At 40.4% G+C, this 18,150-nt stretch overlaps 1 protein-coding gene across 4 annotated transcripts in view; it reads right to left on the minus strand.

Annotated features, from left to right (window-relative positions):
• The window catches only part of thrab (thyroid hormone receptor alpha b), a 138,038-nt gene that overhangs the window by 89,885 nt on the left and 30,003 nt on the right, over positions 1-18,150 (minus strand). The window lies entirely within an intron of this gene.

Raw genomic sequence — 18,150 nt, forward strand, 5'->3', positions numbered from 1 at the left:
CTATACAAGTACAGACCATTTACCATTCATAATATCACCAGATAAAACACTCATGGTGGACTTGAGGAAGTCTAAAACAGAAGCAGAAAAAAAGTCTTCCCACTTCAGAGTACATTCAACTGAAAACATCTTGAGGGTAAATTCTGTCAGTGGGCCCCAAGTTCGCCACTCCACCCCCTCTCTGGTGGCAAATGTAAGGCTTTGAACTACAGGCTGTGAGGAGGGGGGGTATGAATGATGGAGGATGGAAAAAATCAGATCCTGCTTTCAGGGAGACGGTCTTCTGATGACGCAGACCGAACCATGCAAGGCTGAACATGGCAAGCCTTAAAGAACTCATCGCTGGGGATGCTTTTTTATTTTTATTATTCCTAAAAGACGTCATAATCAACCATAAGAGTAGCAGGAAGTTTTAGATGCTCTGATCCATAAATACTTTGAGGTGCTCTCTTAACAACCCAATGATTTAAAGTCTTATGAAGTTAAAGCAGAAGAGACTATAAGTGAAGTATCCACTGCAATGGTTTTGATCAACTGGTTATCTAGGTTGAATGGAGTAAACTCATGTAATGTCATCAAAAATGCCAACCAAGATTCCACTCTATTACAATCTACTTTGCATTAGCACATTGCATCATGGATGTTCTTGTATTCTAGAGGCTTGGTTTATAGCAGATACCCTGTAAACGGCTTTGCGGAGTTCATGATAATGTGTACCATGTGTTCGCCTATCTGCACGTGTATGAGGGTATTATGTTTCTTATAAGCTTTACATAATTAATTCATTATTTAATCATTAAGGTGGAGGATGATTGTTTGAGAAAATGTCCTAAGATATGCATCCCTAGCAGAGGTCTAAGTAACACTGGCGCCATGTCAAGGCAGAAAAGGGGCAATAATTGCTAACCCAAGTGCCAATTCAATATTGTAACTGGAACCTCCGATGGCATAGTAGCTTCTCGGGATAGGAAAAAAAACACTGCCACATCCAAGGATGTTCCAGTAAAATCAAGGCTTTTTGCTTTTAGTTTTAATCAATTTTCATTTCAAATTACTCAGATGTTTTTGAAAGACATAAGATTGGTTTCAATTGGGTCCCATAGCAAATTATATTTGAATCTATAAAGATGTCTACACCTGCCATGTAACGACTTGCATTTCACATTTTACTGCAACCTGAAGCATCTTTATCTCTATTAAGACGTTTTTTTCTCGATGTCTAGTTTTCATCAAACTGAGCAACACCTATACTCACCTATACTTGTTCCTTCATACTATTTTAGCTGTTTCATATAGTTTAAATCCATTTTTATACTCTTTCTCTCTCTCTCTCTCTCTCTCTCTCGTAAATGTCCTTCCAGCCATCTGTGTGTCAATCTATTGGGGTTGGGGAAGATAGGGGGCTGGGGGGTGTGTGAAGGAGGACAGCTTGATCATAGTGTCACTCCAAGGGCGGTCGTTTTGTCATGGTCAAAGACTGGATTTACTATACGGGCAGTCATAAAATGCACAGCACTCAGGAAGAAGATGACCAAAGAGAGATGAGGAGGAGGATAGCAATAAGACAGAGATGACAGAGATAGAAAGACACCAAGACTGAAAGACTGAGGGACACAAGGCCTTGTTGATGAGAGGCTGCACAGCTGGATGGTTCAAGAGATGGGGTGGGGGGGGGGTTATAAACAGGGAGACAATGTAACAGGGCTTTACTGTTGGTCAAGCTGCAAATAGCTTTGCTCCAGTGCCCTCTGCAATGTATTTGCATGAAGTACGTATGTGTTCAGAAGGACAGAAAGGGACACGGAGGGTGGGGGAAAGAAGCTAGAGTTCTGTATATGGCCATGACATGGAAACACTGGTGTAAAGACATCCAGTCGTTTGTAAAATATGTTTCAGCATTACATGTTGTTTTCTGGGCCCATTGGAGCAGATGAACTCTATGCAATGCGTGTTTGAAAAATACAAAATCAAAACAATTTTTATTGCTAGTTCAGAGATTATACATATGACTTATTAAATGCCTTAATAGCTACTGATTTAATTCATTTTAAAATTGGGTTAAAAAAACAGGTTAGTAAAAGATTTGGGATTACTTTAAATAAAAGAGATGGGAACAGACTTTGGAGGAATGTTAAGTTATTTTTATTTATTTTCTAGGGCCATGGTTTGTATATGTAAGAAAGTGAACATTCTTGGTTGCAGTTTTTCCCAGATGGGTCTTTCTCGTCTTTTTGATGAAGAAGTCAGTTGAGTCCTGTTTCAAATTTGAGCTGTCTACAAAATCATCAAAAACAGTGTGTTTATTATTAGCTTATTTTCTTTGATCTACCAGCAGTTACACCAGCACTGCTGCTAGGCATTACCTAACTTAAAGCAGAAGAATCAGAAACCCTGCGTGATGCTAACTGAACTCGGTTGTTTCTGTTGGATGTCCTATGGTCAAGGTTAAAGCTTAAAGCATAGTTTTTTCATAACTACTTTTATAGTTTTGGCCATTATCTCAGTTATGACCTCACCAAGTTACAGGAATTGCTGAGTTCTGTGAACATGGCAGCATTGATAAAAAGACAAGAAACGCAAGCAGTTGGATGACCTCACTAGGAGAGAACATAATTGATAGAAATTGCAGTCCAAGCTATGTAAGAAATAAGTCATTTTGGTATTTCAGACCAACAGTCCTGGTCTACAACTATGTAACTGTTGCTTATCTTTATTAATGAAGTTTAGTCTTTGCCATTGTGGAGGCTAAATGCGATTATTGTCCAGCGGTAATCTAGGGCCTATTCATTCCTGCTTAGTAATAGTAGGTACCTACTGAGTAGGTGACACATTTGATTCAGAGGATTAATCCACCTCTTCTAACAGTGCAGAGGAGGGGGAATCAAAGGGTCCACATTAAGGAAGCAGTGAAAAAAGGAAGGAACTGCTGTGGAAGAAGAGGAAGGGATATCAAAGAAACAGAAAGGAGAGCAGGAGCCATGAGCCCTAACACTCTTCTATAATTAAAGCAGACAGTTCCTTTGTGCAGCCATGTCATTAACATAACCCACCACACTTTAGTTACTACCTTCAGATCATACGTGATGAGAAGCCATCTGATGCTGCAGATTCCACCACAGGATGAGTTTCACTTTCTAAACTTTACTGCCTGTAATTTCATGAGTCTAATTAACCTTTGAAACGTAGCTTTGCCCTCAGCACACATCCAAATAGATTACAACATTATCCCAAGCAAAAAAAAAAAAAAAACTCATCACAGCAATCACATGCATACATGCATATAAACACACACTGCCACTGTCTATTTGTCAACTCCCCATTAAATTGTTTTATGACACAATAAGAGACATTTAGGAATTAGTGGTTGAGATCAGCTACACAGGCTACCGCACAAAACACTGACAAACCATGTGACTCACCACATGGTGCCTCATGTGGCTATGGGTATGTTATCTCTGACTCTGTATCTGACTCTGACCCATCTGCAAATACTTTTGCTACCCGATCTTTACTTCTGTATTAAATTAAACTGTTCCTCTTTTTCACTGCACTTATAAACAACAAAGAGGTACACACACACATGCACACAGAACTGACATTTGAGCTATAACATAACTCAGAGCAGACGCTGTGTGTGTGTGTGTGTGTGTGTGTGTGTGTGTGTCTGCCTGGGTTTAAAGGATAGACATGCATACAAATGCTACAGCTAGGAATTAAACTGTTTGTAAACTGTTCATGATGGTAACACAGCTCATTCTCCAGAATTACTATTTTCTGCAAGACAGGTATCTGTGATGTGTGTGAAGCAGAAGATAAGATGAACATATCTTAAAATTTCAAAATAATTGTAAAGGCAGGAACCATTTATTCTGTATTTTGCTTTAATTTACTACATAATGAAGAACTATGGGTCTTACAGAAGTTCATAGATTGCAAAGACGAAACAGCTGAGATGAAACTATGATCGGAAATACACACAGACTGAGCCTTAAAACATACAAAGCGATATGAGCTCATCTGCGTCATCATTTAAATGTCAAGCAGCCATTCAATAGCTAAATGTTTACCTGCCAGTTATGAGTTTAAATATCTGTAACAAAAGAAGAAAACACCTCACTTTCAGTATCTCAACAGAACGTATTGTGCTTTTAGTGTACTGGTAAAGTATTGCAAGAGAACATATCGCTGCATATAGCATATTGATTATTAGATCCACCCGCAGGGCACACTGAAAAACAAACAACTAAGAGTGGCAACACATCCATTTTTAAATCTCAGCTCTGATAACACTCACAGGAAGAGTAGAGGGCATGTGAAACAAGAGGAGCTTTCACAGGTTCACATGTTTTTTCCCCTTGCAGGACAAGGCAGGCCACAAAATGACCACATCGGTACTATGGCCAGATGTTCTGGAAATTTTTTTTTACCCTAATATTAGCTGTATATTGGCTGTGTAGAAAATGTAGCTATGGAAAAAAGTTAGTATTTCTTTAGTCAATCAAGACATACAAGACAAAAGGTGTGTGTTACATTCTCTTCTGTGTGCGCGCTGCAGCTCATTATCTTTGCCCAAACCGGGCTCTCGCATGTGCCCCTAAAACAAAAAAGCCTATGTGCAATGAGAAAAATATTTTATGAGCAGTGTGCCAGTAACTTTTAAGACCACAACCTACCATAAACCCTCCACCCACCCCGCTGCTGCCGCTAATCGTTCAAAACATGGTCGGATTCGTCACCGGAGCGACAAGAGATATGCCAGTGCTCCGGAGATCAACTGCAGCTGAAGCAGTAGGCTAAGACAGAAGAAAACTGGGAGAAGATAGGAAGGTTTGGGCTTGGCTTGCTGCCATTTAACGTCGCTGCGTCGGTGCCTTTTGTTGTTCAATATGTTCAACTTTTCACAGAGCCGACATGCATGTCAGTCACTTTTCGTCAACTGACCAATCACAGCGTGGATGCAGCGGGACTTTACACCAAATCATTTAATGTCACAAAATGATTATTGACAAGTTAGTACTTAGCATTAACAAATTAGAGACCAATGTAGAGCATTTTGCTTGCACAAGGATTTAATGAATAAAAACAACTCATAGAAATGAACAAGTGGTAAAAAAAAAAACAAGTAAAATATTAGGCTATATAAAATTCTAATGAATCTAGTATTTTAATATATTATTGTTATACCAGTGTTTCCCATACATAGGCTTTACTTGGGCGGGACGCCCAGGTAGATCAACAGCCGACCAAGTAAATTTGGCAACCCATTTTAAAATCGTTCTTGATTGCAGCGCTGCGCAGCGCATATTCACTCCGCACATCCTCTCACTCGGTCGCTCTCTCTCTCTCTTTTTCTCTCGCAAACGCGGACAACAGACCATCTGTGAATTGAATGGTTGGTATCACAAACACCTCTGCACAAACCTGTTCAACATAACGCTGTCAATGTCGGAGACCCATCTTCAAAACAGTTATTAGCAAGCATGTAAGGAGCCTAGCTAATAAGGAGAGCTATGTTAACTAAACAGCTGTCGAAGTTACCACGCTGTATAACTGGTAGTCTACAGGTGCATTCGAGTTAACTGGCTTTTGCCGACTTGATAGATTGGCGAATAAAAACAGCGCTGTCAAGTCAGACATAATCTGCCTCCGGTAGACTGCGTGAGAACAATGTTCAGGCCTTGCTTCCACGAGGTCTAGTGACGTTTTACAGCGCAGGTGTTGTGCCGAATTCTGCATGCCTGCCGGGAATTGCATACACCTCACTGGAGGTAACGCTCTTTTATGCTGAGAAAAGAGGTGGATGCAAATTTCGCAGGTAGCCTACAACATCTGTTTTGCCGAATTATGCATTCACTTATTAAGGTCCTTTTCAGGAAACTTTGCTGTTCACGTTGTTTGAACACGGTTAACGCAACATGTTTTTGCTGAGTCTCAAGAAATGGTACTTTTGTGTACGAAGTGTAAGAATATATTAACGATTCTTAACGTTCATAATATATATACTGATCATTTATCACTATTGATGAACCCCACAAAGAATAGTATAGCGTTTAAAAGCAGAACTTCAATGCATTTTCATACAATTCTCGGCATGCATGCAAAATTCGGCATAACACCTGTGATAGCCGACTGCCCCCCAGCCCGCCACAGTTATGCTGTTAATCTGTGGGAAACACTGTATACTAACAGTAAACTATTAACTAAACAGTATACTCTTTATTTTAATACACGCATGTACAGATCGTCCTCCAGGTTGTGGCTAGAGAATCTGCAGTGGACAGATGTACACTGAGCTGGTGCCAGGATGCCAGTGTGCCCATATTTGCTGCTTCTAGCCGCTTCCTCTGTAGAGCAACTTGCTCCCCTCGATCTGCTTTACATCTGGTTTACTTGTTATTGCAATAAATATTGTTTATTGTTTAACTTTATTCAAGTTGAGAAATACACATTTCAAAATGTCAGTATTTCATTCATTCCTTCATAATTAAGCAAGTAAGTCTACTTGCTTAATTATGAAGGAATGAATGAAATACTGACATAGTAGCCTACCATTTGTTTCATTATAATCGCATTGCAAATCGCAATATTGTCCACAATAATAGCAATATGACTTTTTCTTCAAATCATGCAGCCATACAAGAAAGCCATAGCCTACAATTCACAAATAAAAAACATCTTGTATGTCTGTATCTCCATGCATTTTTCATATAATGTAAGTCCAGTGAAGTTTCTCTCTCTATCAGGTTTTGCATGTGCTAGCTTTGTTTTATGATTTATGGAGACTGAATTTTGCTCCAATGGGCCCAGAAAATAACAGCATGGCAGAGTGAGTGAGTACAGTTTGAGAAGTAAAAGGATGATGAAAAGAGAAACTACAACAGAAAAAAAGGTGACTGTGTTGGGGTGAAAGACAAAAAAAAGAGTGAGAGTCATAGAGCAGGGGTCGGCAAATAAGTCTGGAATCGGGCCAAATGTTTTTCAAGTCATAAGATGGCGGGATAAAATATAAATTGATCATTTATATTCCAACATTTGTGCGACTAACTCAGTTGGTAGTGCACAGGACTCCCGTTCGGAGGGTTGTGTATTCAATTCTCACTAGCTGCTAGTATTTTTTTATTCCTTTTTCAACAAATTGATTGTGAAGAGATCGTATAACAAATCACAATTAAGCATGAGCAGGAGTGTGTACATCTCCAGGCAGAGGAAATTCCTGCCTTTCTCATTCCGGGGAATCCGCAATCTTACGTTTTCTGATGGCTTTTTCAGAGGTGTGTCAAGCAAGCCAGAGACTTTCCTTCAGAACTTTTCCAAGTAAAAGCTCTCAATTAAACACGACATAAAGTAGCCTACTGCTGCAAAACGTTGTCATTTCGGTTTTATAAGTATAAAACAAGAGTCTTTTTAAAGAAGTCACTAAACTACACTGAAGACTCACAGAGGAAAAGAGAGGCTGCACTTCCAGCCGATCAAACCAACTACACCTGAAGCAGCCGCAGCTGAAGCCAGAGGCTCCCTCAGTAATATCAGCTGATCGCTGCTGTGCAACAAAAGAGTTTGATTGAAGTGATGGAACCCAGTGATCAATCAGTGACAAGTGATGTGAATAGCAATTAAAAATGTACAGAGAAGTGTTAAGTGATACCAGGAGATGAAACCAACGGAAAGCCAAGCTTGTGGTGATAAACTTGCAACAGTGACGAACATGCCTGAGACCGCAGCCGAAGGTGATCGGCCATTAAAATCACGCATGGACTCGGCGCATGCAGGCCTTTTTTTATACAGTTTATGGTGCAGGCACATAAGATAAAAAAGACGTGCCCTTCTTTTTCTTTCGGTTTGTAGCTTGCCTTTTTGGCTGCAAGCAAACAGTGACTTCCTGGAGTTGGTTGATTGGCAACCTCACAGTACCACAACGTGTTGTTTGTACACTTTGTTTAAGTACAGATTAAACAAACAAGCTATAACGTGTTAATTAATTAGCTTGTGCTTTTGCTGGACAGAGTCAGGCTAAGCTAATATAAATGTTTCCAGGCTGTAGGTCCATATTCACCAGACAGATATGAGAGTGGTATTGATCTCATTGTACTCTGTAAGAAAGATAATAAACGCATTTCCCAAAATGTCAATTTCTTCTGAAGGCTTCTAATAACTTTAATATGAAATTATCAGAGATACTCCAGGTTTTATAATAAAATATATTTACTATCCATGCCTCAACAAAAGGACTGATCTGCAGGATATACTGTTGAACACAGTTCAGCAGGGCTGATTCATTTGCATCATTACAAATGTCATTTTGAATAAGGTTTTCTTACTTCTGCAACAGATCCTGGATGTTCCAGTTTCACCTCCGCTCTCTATAGGCACAGACAGAAGCTCCATTATATTTAGGCGTCAAGGTTCTGCCATTGCTATGCTGTAGGCGCTAACAGCCCACCTCTCACATTCACTGTCAAACAGACAGAGTCTGCAATAAAAAACATTGTTCCAGGAAATACAAAGTGACCAAAGTACACCAAACGCCGTCATGGTGTTGACTGCACAGCCTGATTGGCCTTTGTGTGTAGCCCTTAGTGAAGAATTTCAGCCAGTTGGGTGAGATTATTTTAAGCTGTTGCCAATACATATACAGTTTGCTTCAGTAGTTTGCTGCAATCTGCCTCAACAAGTCTTGTTTCAAGACAGTGATGTTCATTCTTAGAAAAATCCTAAAACAACTGCCAAAGGGGTGAGATAAGTCTAGTGCCGTATCCTTTTCATGTTTTACGAAAAATTTGTCTTCATGGCTTTTTAAAAGGGAATTTTTACAGTGTAGTGCTCTGTAATGCTAAAACAAATAGTTGATTGTGAGAAAATGTTTTTAATCAAATAAATAAATTCTGGTTATCTCTTAAATACTGAAGTATTTTTTTAAACAAGCCTTTTCTGCATCCAGCTTTTCAAATGAGAATACTTGCTCATTTTCTTGGTTTTATATAATTTTATAATCTTTGGGTTTTAAGAATATTATCTAACACTCTCAATGCATGTTAAAACCCTGCCTCATTCCATAATAACTAACGTATACCCCTGTTGTATGTTAGAATAACACAAACTGCTTTGTTTTGCCTTTTATTTCAGACATTTTATAAAAGTTGAATTCTGTTGCAGACGCACCCTTATTTGTCCATGCTTGGCTCCAGCTTTTAATGCTACCCAGCTGTGCACAGTGCAGTGTATGTAGCATACAATGCTGCACTACAGTCCCGGGCTTAGTAATCCTCTCTTCTCTCACTCTCGCAGACTGAGGAAATAGATAGGAAAGGTGTCTTCCTCGCTGCTTATTCGTCTGTGATGTGACAGTGCATTGTCCCTGCTGGAGAGGTGACACCAGCAGATTTATTCCACGAACACAGGGAGATCTTCGTCAAGTGAAGCATAGGTCTGTGTTAGAGAGCTGACTGCATATCAGATGATGTTACAGTGTGCTGTGGCCTTTTTAGTATGTCTAACATTATTATAGGTGGTGGCAGGATGTAATTTGAAGGATGATGTAAGTGACAGAATTCCCCTTTGCTCACCAAAAAAAATGAGGTCGCTCAATAGGGTCGCTACGGTAAGAAAACATCTTTGTGACCCATTTCAAGTCATTTAAAGGAATAGTTCAATATAATGTGAAATGCATTTATTTGTTTTCTTACTGAGAAGATCAAAATCAATCTCATATCGGTGTGTGAAGTACAGAGCTGGAGTCAGGACTTGCTTAGTAGATGGTTCAAATTGACTCAAACTAATGCCAATGTTGATGCAGTTACTTCTTAATAGTGTGCTGTTTCTGCAAAAATAAACAATAAAATAAATATACATCAGATATATTAGTTCATATTAGCTTATTAAAAATATATTAGTATCGGTGTATACTATATGTTGGACGATAAGAAATGGTACAGAAAGTATAGAAATGCGATTATAGAGAAATAGTGACTCCTTTAAAAAGATTCTCCAACAGGGAGAATTGTAAAATATGCGGCTCTGTGTGTGTAATTTATATATAATATATTATATTATATATACATACACATACACACACATATAAAAAATGGTCTCAATCCTTAAATAACAAAATGTAAGGGTGTAAGACTAGCATCATAAACTAGAACAAAACAAAACATAGACTAAAACAAAACAGTTACGTTTCAGGCTAGTGTTTGGCCTATCTTAGCATAAAGAAACAAGTACCCCGATTCCCCTTAAAATCATATATTTCAATATAAGTGACGGGGTGCAAAAGTTCTTGTTTGCTTGCTAGTGTTCTGACAAGCGAGAAAGCAAAACCACTGAAGTTGCAGCCACAAAAACTATGTGGAAAGTGTAAAGATAATACATTATACATAAGTAAACACAATTAAAAACAGACACACGGATAATACATGCGAGCAATAAAAATAAATAAATAAAATAATTAAGACCAGCAACTGATCAGTAAAAATTAGATTTTTTGTAATAATTGTAAATTAAATCCATTAGGACAACATTTAACTTTTGAAAACTTTGTGTCTTTTGATCTTTATAAAAAAGTTTTTGTATTAAAACATTTTATTCATTCCAAGCATCAAAAAAAAAAAAAAAAAAAAAAAGAAAAAAAAGGACAAATCTGTACCCAAACACAAGTATCATTGTGGCTCACAAAATTCCCAACTCTGCCATTGTCATTCATTATGCAGCCTATATGTTCTTGTAATACATTTCCAGCCAGTACGGTGCAAAATTAAGTTTAAGTAATCTTGTTAAAAAAAAGGTAGAGTCACATCAATCACAGGTTGTTGACAATAGGAGATCCAATCACTGAGAGCAGATTCTGGAGCATTTCCCATCACATTTTCAATATTTTAATTTGTATTAAATACTCGGCAAAAGCAATTCTAGAAGGAATCAAAATAAACATCTGCACCAAATACACTGCAGTATTAGTTTCCAGACTGTCCTGATGAGTTCAGGCCAATTCCCTCCTCCCTCCTCTTATTTCTCCTCGCCAGATAAGCACAACAGTAGAGTAGATGTCTGGCGGGTGAACAGACAAGCATCTGAGAGGCAACAGGAAAAAGCGTCAGCACTGGCAGCTTCATACTATGACAGATCACTCTGCCAAAATCTCTGATTGTGTACATGTTCGGCTGTTGCTCTTTTAAAACCAGAGCAACAACACCGCTGTCAGCCGCAGCACAGATTATATACGGTAACAGGTATAGCAGTGGCTAACCAACGACATCCTGTAAAAGGTGCATCTATACATCTGCATTCTTTAAGTCTTTAACCTGCAGGAGCAAGCAAATCTGCTTTTTCCCATGAGCCTATGGATTAGTGTTGTCACTCAGTTGGGAAAAGTTTTTTATTATTATATCAAAGTTATGAGATATCTACCATGAAATGTCCTTTTTAATTTGATTTCCTTAGTAACAGCACAGTACAGTAAATGACTGTTTTACAGTTGTATCACATGATGTACTGTTTTTTGTACATTGGTGTACCGGTTGCTGCTGTGAACACCACTATCCCACTGTTTGATATCAGAATCAGAAGGAGCTTTATTTCCAAGTAGTGTTTTACACATATACGAGGAATTTGCTGTGGTGATAAGGTGCTACACGTAGACAAACATACAGTCGACATAAATAAATTTAGAAATGTATAAATATGGAATAAAAGAACAACATTGCAGATATATACATGTGCATTATTCTGGGTCTGTGCCAGGCAGAAGTAACGCAACGGAAGAGAATATTGTGTACATATAAATATATAAACTGACAACATAAAAATATACAACAACAAAGATCAACAATCAACAACAAATATGTGCAACGTGCACGAGATGAAACATTTGTATCATTTGCAAGGGGGGAGTGTCAGTGGGGGACCCGGGCCTTGTTAATGAGGCTAGCTGCAGACAGGAAGAAACTGTTTTTGTGGTGAGAGGTTTTGGTCCTGATGGACTGCAGCCTCCTGCCAGAGGGGAGAGTCTGAAACAGTTTGTGTCCGGGGTGGGAGGAGTCAGCTGCTATCTTTCCTGCACGCCTCAGAGTCCTCGAGGAGTACAGGTCCAGAAGAGGAGGAAGATTGCAGCCAATCACCTTCTCTGCAGAGCGAATGATGTGATGCAGCCTGCCCTTGTCCCTGGCAGTGGCAGCAGTGTACCAGATGGTGATGGAGGAGGTGAGGATGGACTCAATGATGGCAGTGTAGAAGTGCACCTTCACTGTCTTTGGCAGGCTGAACTTCTTCAGCTGCTGCAGGAAGTACATCCTCTGCTGGGCCTTCTTGGTGAGGGAGGTGATGTTCAGCTGCCACTTGAGGTCCTGGGAGATGATGGTTCCCAGGAAGAGGAAGGAGTCCACAGTGGTGACTGGGGAGTCACACAGGATGATGGGAGAGGGTGGGGCTGGGCTCTTTCTAAAATCCACGACCATCTCCACTGTCTTCTGAGCGTTAAGCTCCAGACTGTTCTGGCTGCACCAGGTCACCAGATGGTCCATCTCCCACCTGTAGGCGGACTTATCCCCACCAGAGATGAGCCCAATGAGGGTGGTGTCGTCCGCAAACTTCAGGAGCTTGACAGACTGGTGACTGGAGGTGCAGCTGTTGGTGTACAGGGAGAAGAGAAGGGGGGAAAGATCGCAACCTTGAGGGGAACCGGTGCAGATGGTCCTGGAATCAGACATGTTTTCCCAGCTTCACGTGCTGCTTCCTGTCTGTCTGGAAGTCTGTGATCCACCTGCAGGTGGAGTCAGGCACATTTAGCTGAGAGAGCTTGTCCTGCAGCAGGGCCGGGATGAAATCCACAAACAGGATCCTGGCGTAGGTTCCTGGGGTGTCCAGGTGCTGGAGGATGTAGTGAAGGGCCATGTTTACTGCATCGTCTGCAGACTTGTTGGCTCTGTAGGCGAACTGCAGGGGGTCCAGGAGTGGGTCTGTCATTGATTTTAGGTGGGACAACACAAGGCGTTCAAAGGACTTCATAACCACAGAGGTCAAGGCGACAGGTCTGTAGTCGTTTAGTCCTGTGGTCCTTGGTTTCTTGAGGACAGGGATGATGGTGGAGGCTTGACCATCATCCCTTGGTGGACTGAGGATGAAACTGAGCAGATGAGTCATGGGGGATGGTGTCCGATTGACTCTCAAAGCAGCAGTAGAACTGGTTCAACTTATTTGTCAGGCGAGAATCATTTATGGAGAGGGGGACTTTGGGTTTATAGTTTGTGATCTGTCTGAGCCCCCTCCAGACAGAAGTGGCGTCATTTGCAGAGGACTGGTTCTTTAGTCTCTCCGAGTATAGTCGTTTAGCTTCTCGCACCTCCTTGCTAAACCAGTACTTTAATGCCCTGCACCCGGCCCTGTCACCACTCCTAAATGCCTCCTCCTTTTCCAACCTTAGCTGTCTGACTTTAACTGTAAACCAGGATTTGTCATTGTTATAACTCAATAACAATATCAACTACAGGATAACTAATGTTCAGTGGTCCACCATCAAAGCCAAAATTGAAATACAAAAAGCTCTAGTACCACTGTGGACCTTCCCCTGTGCAGAAAATGTGATGCCTTTGACATGATACATAATTGATGGCTCAACATATGAGCTACGATGTTTGTCTGGATAAGGTATCTCCGACAGCGCGACATGTCTTGCGGAGCAACTGTATGCTTGGCTTTTATGCTTACAGAAGGAGGTGTGATAGCTATATGATCTGTGATCAAATGGAAACACTTTGTGAACCCTGTCTGTTGGCATGTGTTATGGCAGACAGCAGCCCTGGAGGATATTCTGTGGTAGTCAGTATGAATACATTAGTGCTAAAATGTAAGTTCGCAGAACAGCTAAAACATTTTTAACTCCCTGATGCAACAGCTTCCACTGCAGTGAAATGGGCCTTTCTGTTGCCTGATGATAAGGCGGAACTGCCATTTTGTATCGTTTTATTCTTTCAGTCTGACATTTTTGTTCATGTTAGCCAATTTTGTTTGTATTTGTTTTGTGTTGACCTGACCAATCAGTAGCATGTCCTGTATCTATCCCACTGAAAAGCATTCAGTCGACATGTTACTAGGAACAGGTAATGCATTCATGATTATAGAAGAAATTTGCCAGTTTGAGATTTATTTCTGTAGCTCAACTTACAACGCCCTGTACAGCTGATTCATCCAAAATTGTTGCTATTTGTCATGGATGTAGATAGGTAGGTAGCAAACTATTCTTAGCTGATCGCATGCTACAGTAGTTTGCTAACTAATCCCGCAAGTAGCCATATCACCAAGCTTTCAGCACAAGACACACGGCGGGATTGTGCTTTCCCATTTTATGTTATTACCGGTCACTAGAATCAAATTCAATTGTTATTTATTTCTTATTTTATTCAACATTATGACACTGTCTTCATGTTAGCCGATTTCTGTTGGGGAGAGGGGTTATTTTTGTTGTCTTTTATCCTGAGCTATCAGTGGAGAGTGACATTGTTTAACAAGGACAGGTACTCGGTTTTAAGCAAGCTATGTAGGAAGATGATGTGCCCATTCTTAATCCCGCTTGCAAAGCAGTGATTTGTCAATGGATTCTTTATTTAATGATTAAATGAGCGTGGTTGTTCTGGAAACAGACTAGCTTGTGTGTAATACCCAGAAACAAACTCACTGCTATAAACAGCTCTAAAGGGCAAATGAACTCTAGACAGCAGATGAAACTTCTAATATAATAATGATCAAAAAAATGGGATTCCAAAAAAGTTAGGAAACGTCTGTTACCCATGTTTTGCTTTCAAGATAGAGCACAATGAGCTTAGACTGGATAAACGCACTAGAGTTTACATTCACTGTGAAGTGGCTGGGAAAAAGAGGGGGTTCATGGATGGATTAGGACAGCTTTACCAGTTGAAAACAGAAACCAGCATCACTTCACTGTAACAAAGGATGTACCTTGACAGAAGATGTCCAAAGCCAGTCAAGCCACACACACTCTCCCAAAACACTTTTCAATCCCTCGCAGCCTAAATATGTTTGATGCCTTTACAAAATGCTAAATTAATGCATGGCCATAAAAAGCCATGTGTCATATTAGTATTACCATATTTTCAATGGTGACTCAGGCTTGAGTCATAAGCTCCACACTTTGTGTTTTTTGACTTCATTTTAGCACCTGGGGATTATTTCTGATTTAATTTTTAAATGCAGTAAACAGTAATCACTAGACTGTACTGATAGTGTTTAGAAGTGGCATTCTGCAGCGATATAATACACAGAAGGTATGAAAAATACTAGATTCCTGTTTTCAACACCACAGTGAGAGCTGGGAAGCTGGGAGGGAGCTAGCTTTGCTGCAAACATGCAAGACAACACATCAGCTCAGCACATGTGTTCCTCTCTTTCAGAGGAGCAACCAAACTGAGAATATGAACCAGACTATATACAATGGACAACCAAAGACACTCACTGTAGAGAGACGAACGAGGAACGGAGTCGAGGCAGGAGGGATGGCGCCGCAGCCAAACTCACTAAATCACAAGACTAATGTGCAGCAGGCTTGTCATCTGAGCATCTCACACATGCACAAAGCTGTCTCAAACAGCTCTATACACGCCAAGTTTTATGTATATGAACCCACATAAAAGCAGAGCAGAGGGGACCCCTGTGTTGACAGAGATTAGCAGATCTTAGCTTTACACCACACCAGTGCAGTGAATCAATTAAAGGTAGTTTGTTAATCACCATGTACAGACCAGACGGACATGATGTATTGGAGAGAAAAAGAGAGTAAATGACGAAATGAGACAAGAGGGTCACACAGAGGTAGAGGGAAGGCAGACGAGTCATGGGGGGACTCCAATGGAGAGAGGACGGGGAGGGAGAGAAAGCAATCCTCTATTCGACTAAGCTTTGGGCTCCAGGATAGACAACATCTGTAGAACAAATTTCTTTCCACTGAACTTTTTTCCCCCCTTTTTTTCTTACAAAAAGAAAAGGCAGAGAAGGAATGAACTCTGGAAGAAAAAGAGTCAAAGCTAGGAGAAAGGAGACAAAGAGAGTGAGGCAGCCGAAGGCAAAGCAATGCGCCTCAAATGACCTCAAAATATTAAAGATCTTCACTTTTTGCCTCTTAAAAGCAAAATGATGTATTGCCCTAAAAAAGTGTGAAGGTTGTGGAGTGTCATATTGGCCTTGGCTTAGAAAAGATAAACCACTTTACACAAAATAAGCTTTTGGAAATGTAGGCGCACTTTGCATTTTCTTCTATAACAACGGTGAAGCACTGAACTTACAGCACCTGGGCCAGGTATCTGAGACTGCAGAGGGAATAGGAAGATGCTATAATTATACTCCATTAGGGAATAGGATGACTCTTTCTGTCGGGCTGCCAATTTTCCTCCTCCTTTCTATTCTGTTATGTAATATTTGTATTATTACATATAACTTGCAAGCATATGTCAAGATGTACAGACAGATGTAAAATATAAAGTAGTGAGAGGGCCAAAAAAATCAACCATCACTGAAGGAGAGTGAGGGTGATGTGGGTCCCAAAGGTTAGTTAAACATTTTCATTTATCAGGTAGTGACAAAAAGAAGATAAACAAGAAGCATGAGTGAGAAAATGACGGATAGGGAGGAGGAAAGAGACAGGGGGCAAAAGCTATTGGACAGTCAGTAAAAACCTTCTTGGGACAGGTTGTCAGTGGCCTGACTGTCAGCCCCCTTTCCACATACACAAACATTCCCTGGGGTCAACATGTGGGAAGACAGACGCAGAGCGAAGGGGCCCAGGGTGCTGTAGCAGCCTGTAGTTGATTTAGGATTTTTGAACGTGTGCCAAAATTCCTGAAGGAACACAGCAAGCGGGTGGGGGGTGGGGGTAAAGGGGCGCCATAAAAACCAGCCCAGAGCTGGGGTATAAAAAAAAAGAGGGAAAAATAGGAATGTGGTGTCTATGAAATTGCTGTGTGTGTGTGTGTGTGTGTGTGAACAGACACGCTGGTGTTGCTTTGGTGAAACTAGATTCTGGGAACGGTAGAATTCCAAATGGGAACATTGGGGGTGCAGTGTGTGCATGGAGCCAAATAGATATCCAATGGATCACATGTGCATATGTGTGTGTATATCGCTGTGTTGGCATAAAGGAACAAGGGATATTTAAAGGTGATCTGGAGCGATCAGGGTCAAGGATGAGAGCGAAGCAGGAGAGAGTGAGATTGAAAAAAAAAAAAAAGGAGAGACAAAAAATAGAAGAAAAACAAGGTCATAAAACGGGTTACAGTGTCGTTTAAGAGGGCTGGGTGTCAGCCTCTTCAGGCTCTGAATGAGCAGGCACTTGGAAAAGAGATGCACGGTATTGGGAAAGCGGAGATGTATGCTGCCTCACAATGCCCAACGGACCAGACTTGGTGTTGATGCACACTCAAAGTTAAATTAAACAAATCACTGAGCACCCAGATTTTCATTTCATACAAATTTTCTAAAACAGATTTTTTGGAGAAGGCTATTGAAGGAAAACTGGCAATGACACTCTTCATTCATGTTTTAGAAATCCATGTGGTGCAACCTTGGGACTAAACCTCTTTAATACTTGTTAGCACCTTGGAGGAATGCACGGTGCCTAATGGGCAAATAATGGCAAGAGGTACCTTTCAGGTTTCTTTGTGACAACTGTACTGAATGCCTAAAATCTTGCAGTGCTTTTAAATGCTATAATAACAAGAGAGTGGTTGCAGGTCTTCTAGCAAGAGCTACAGTTCTTTTCTTCCATTCATATGCATTTCACCTTTATCTAAGGCTAAGCAAACACTGTTCCTTGCCTTCATCCATCCATGTAAGCCCCTTTATAACCTGTTGGATCGGAGGGCAAACAATTAGTTTCAGAACCTATAAAACTCCTCTCCCTGAAAATGAGTCACCCACCACAGGGTTCAGGTTTCTCTTGCTTAGCCATCAGAAAACTTGCCTTTGCATAAGACTCACCAGACAGCCTCTACCAATCTCTCAGCAGCAATGAACATGAACATTGTCTTGAAAACCTGCATTGTACTACCAGAATCAATGCACCGATTCTATTTGAGATTATCTTTTATAAATCAATCATGATGTACAAGATTTTTAGGTTATATTATTTAAAAGGATAAAGAGATGCAATAT

Source organism: Micropterus dolomieu, linkage group LG14 (genome assembly GCF_021292245.1).
Source record: "Micropterus dolomieu isolate WLL.071019.BEF.003 ecotype Adirondacks linkage group LG14, ASM2129224v1, whole genome shotgun sequence".
NCBI classification, from domain to species: Eukaryota; Metazoa; Chordata; class Actinopteri; order Centrarchiformes; family Centrarchidae; genus Micropterus; species Micropterus dolomieu.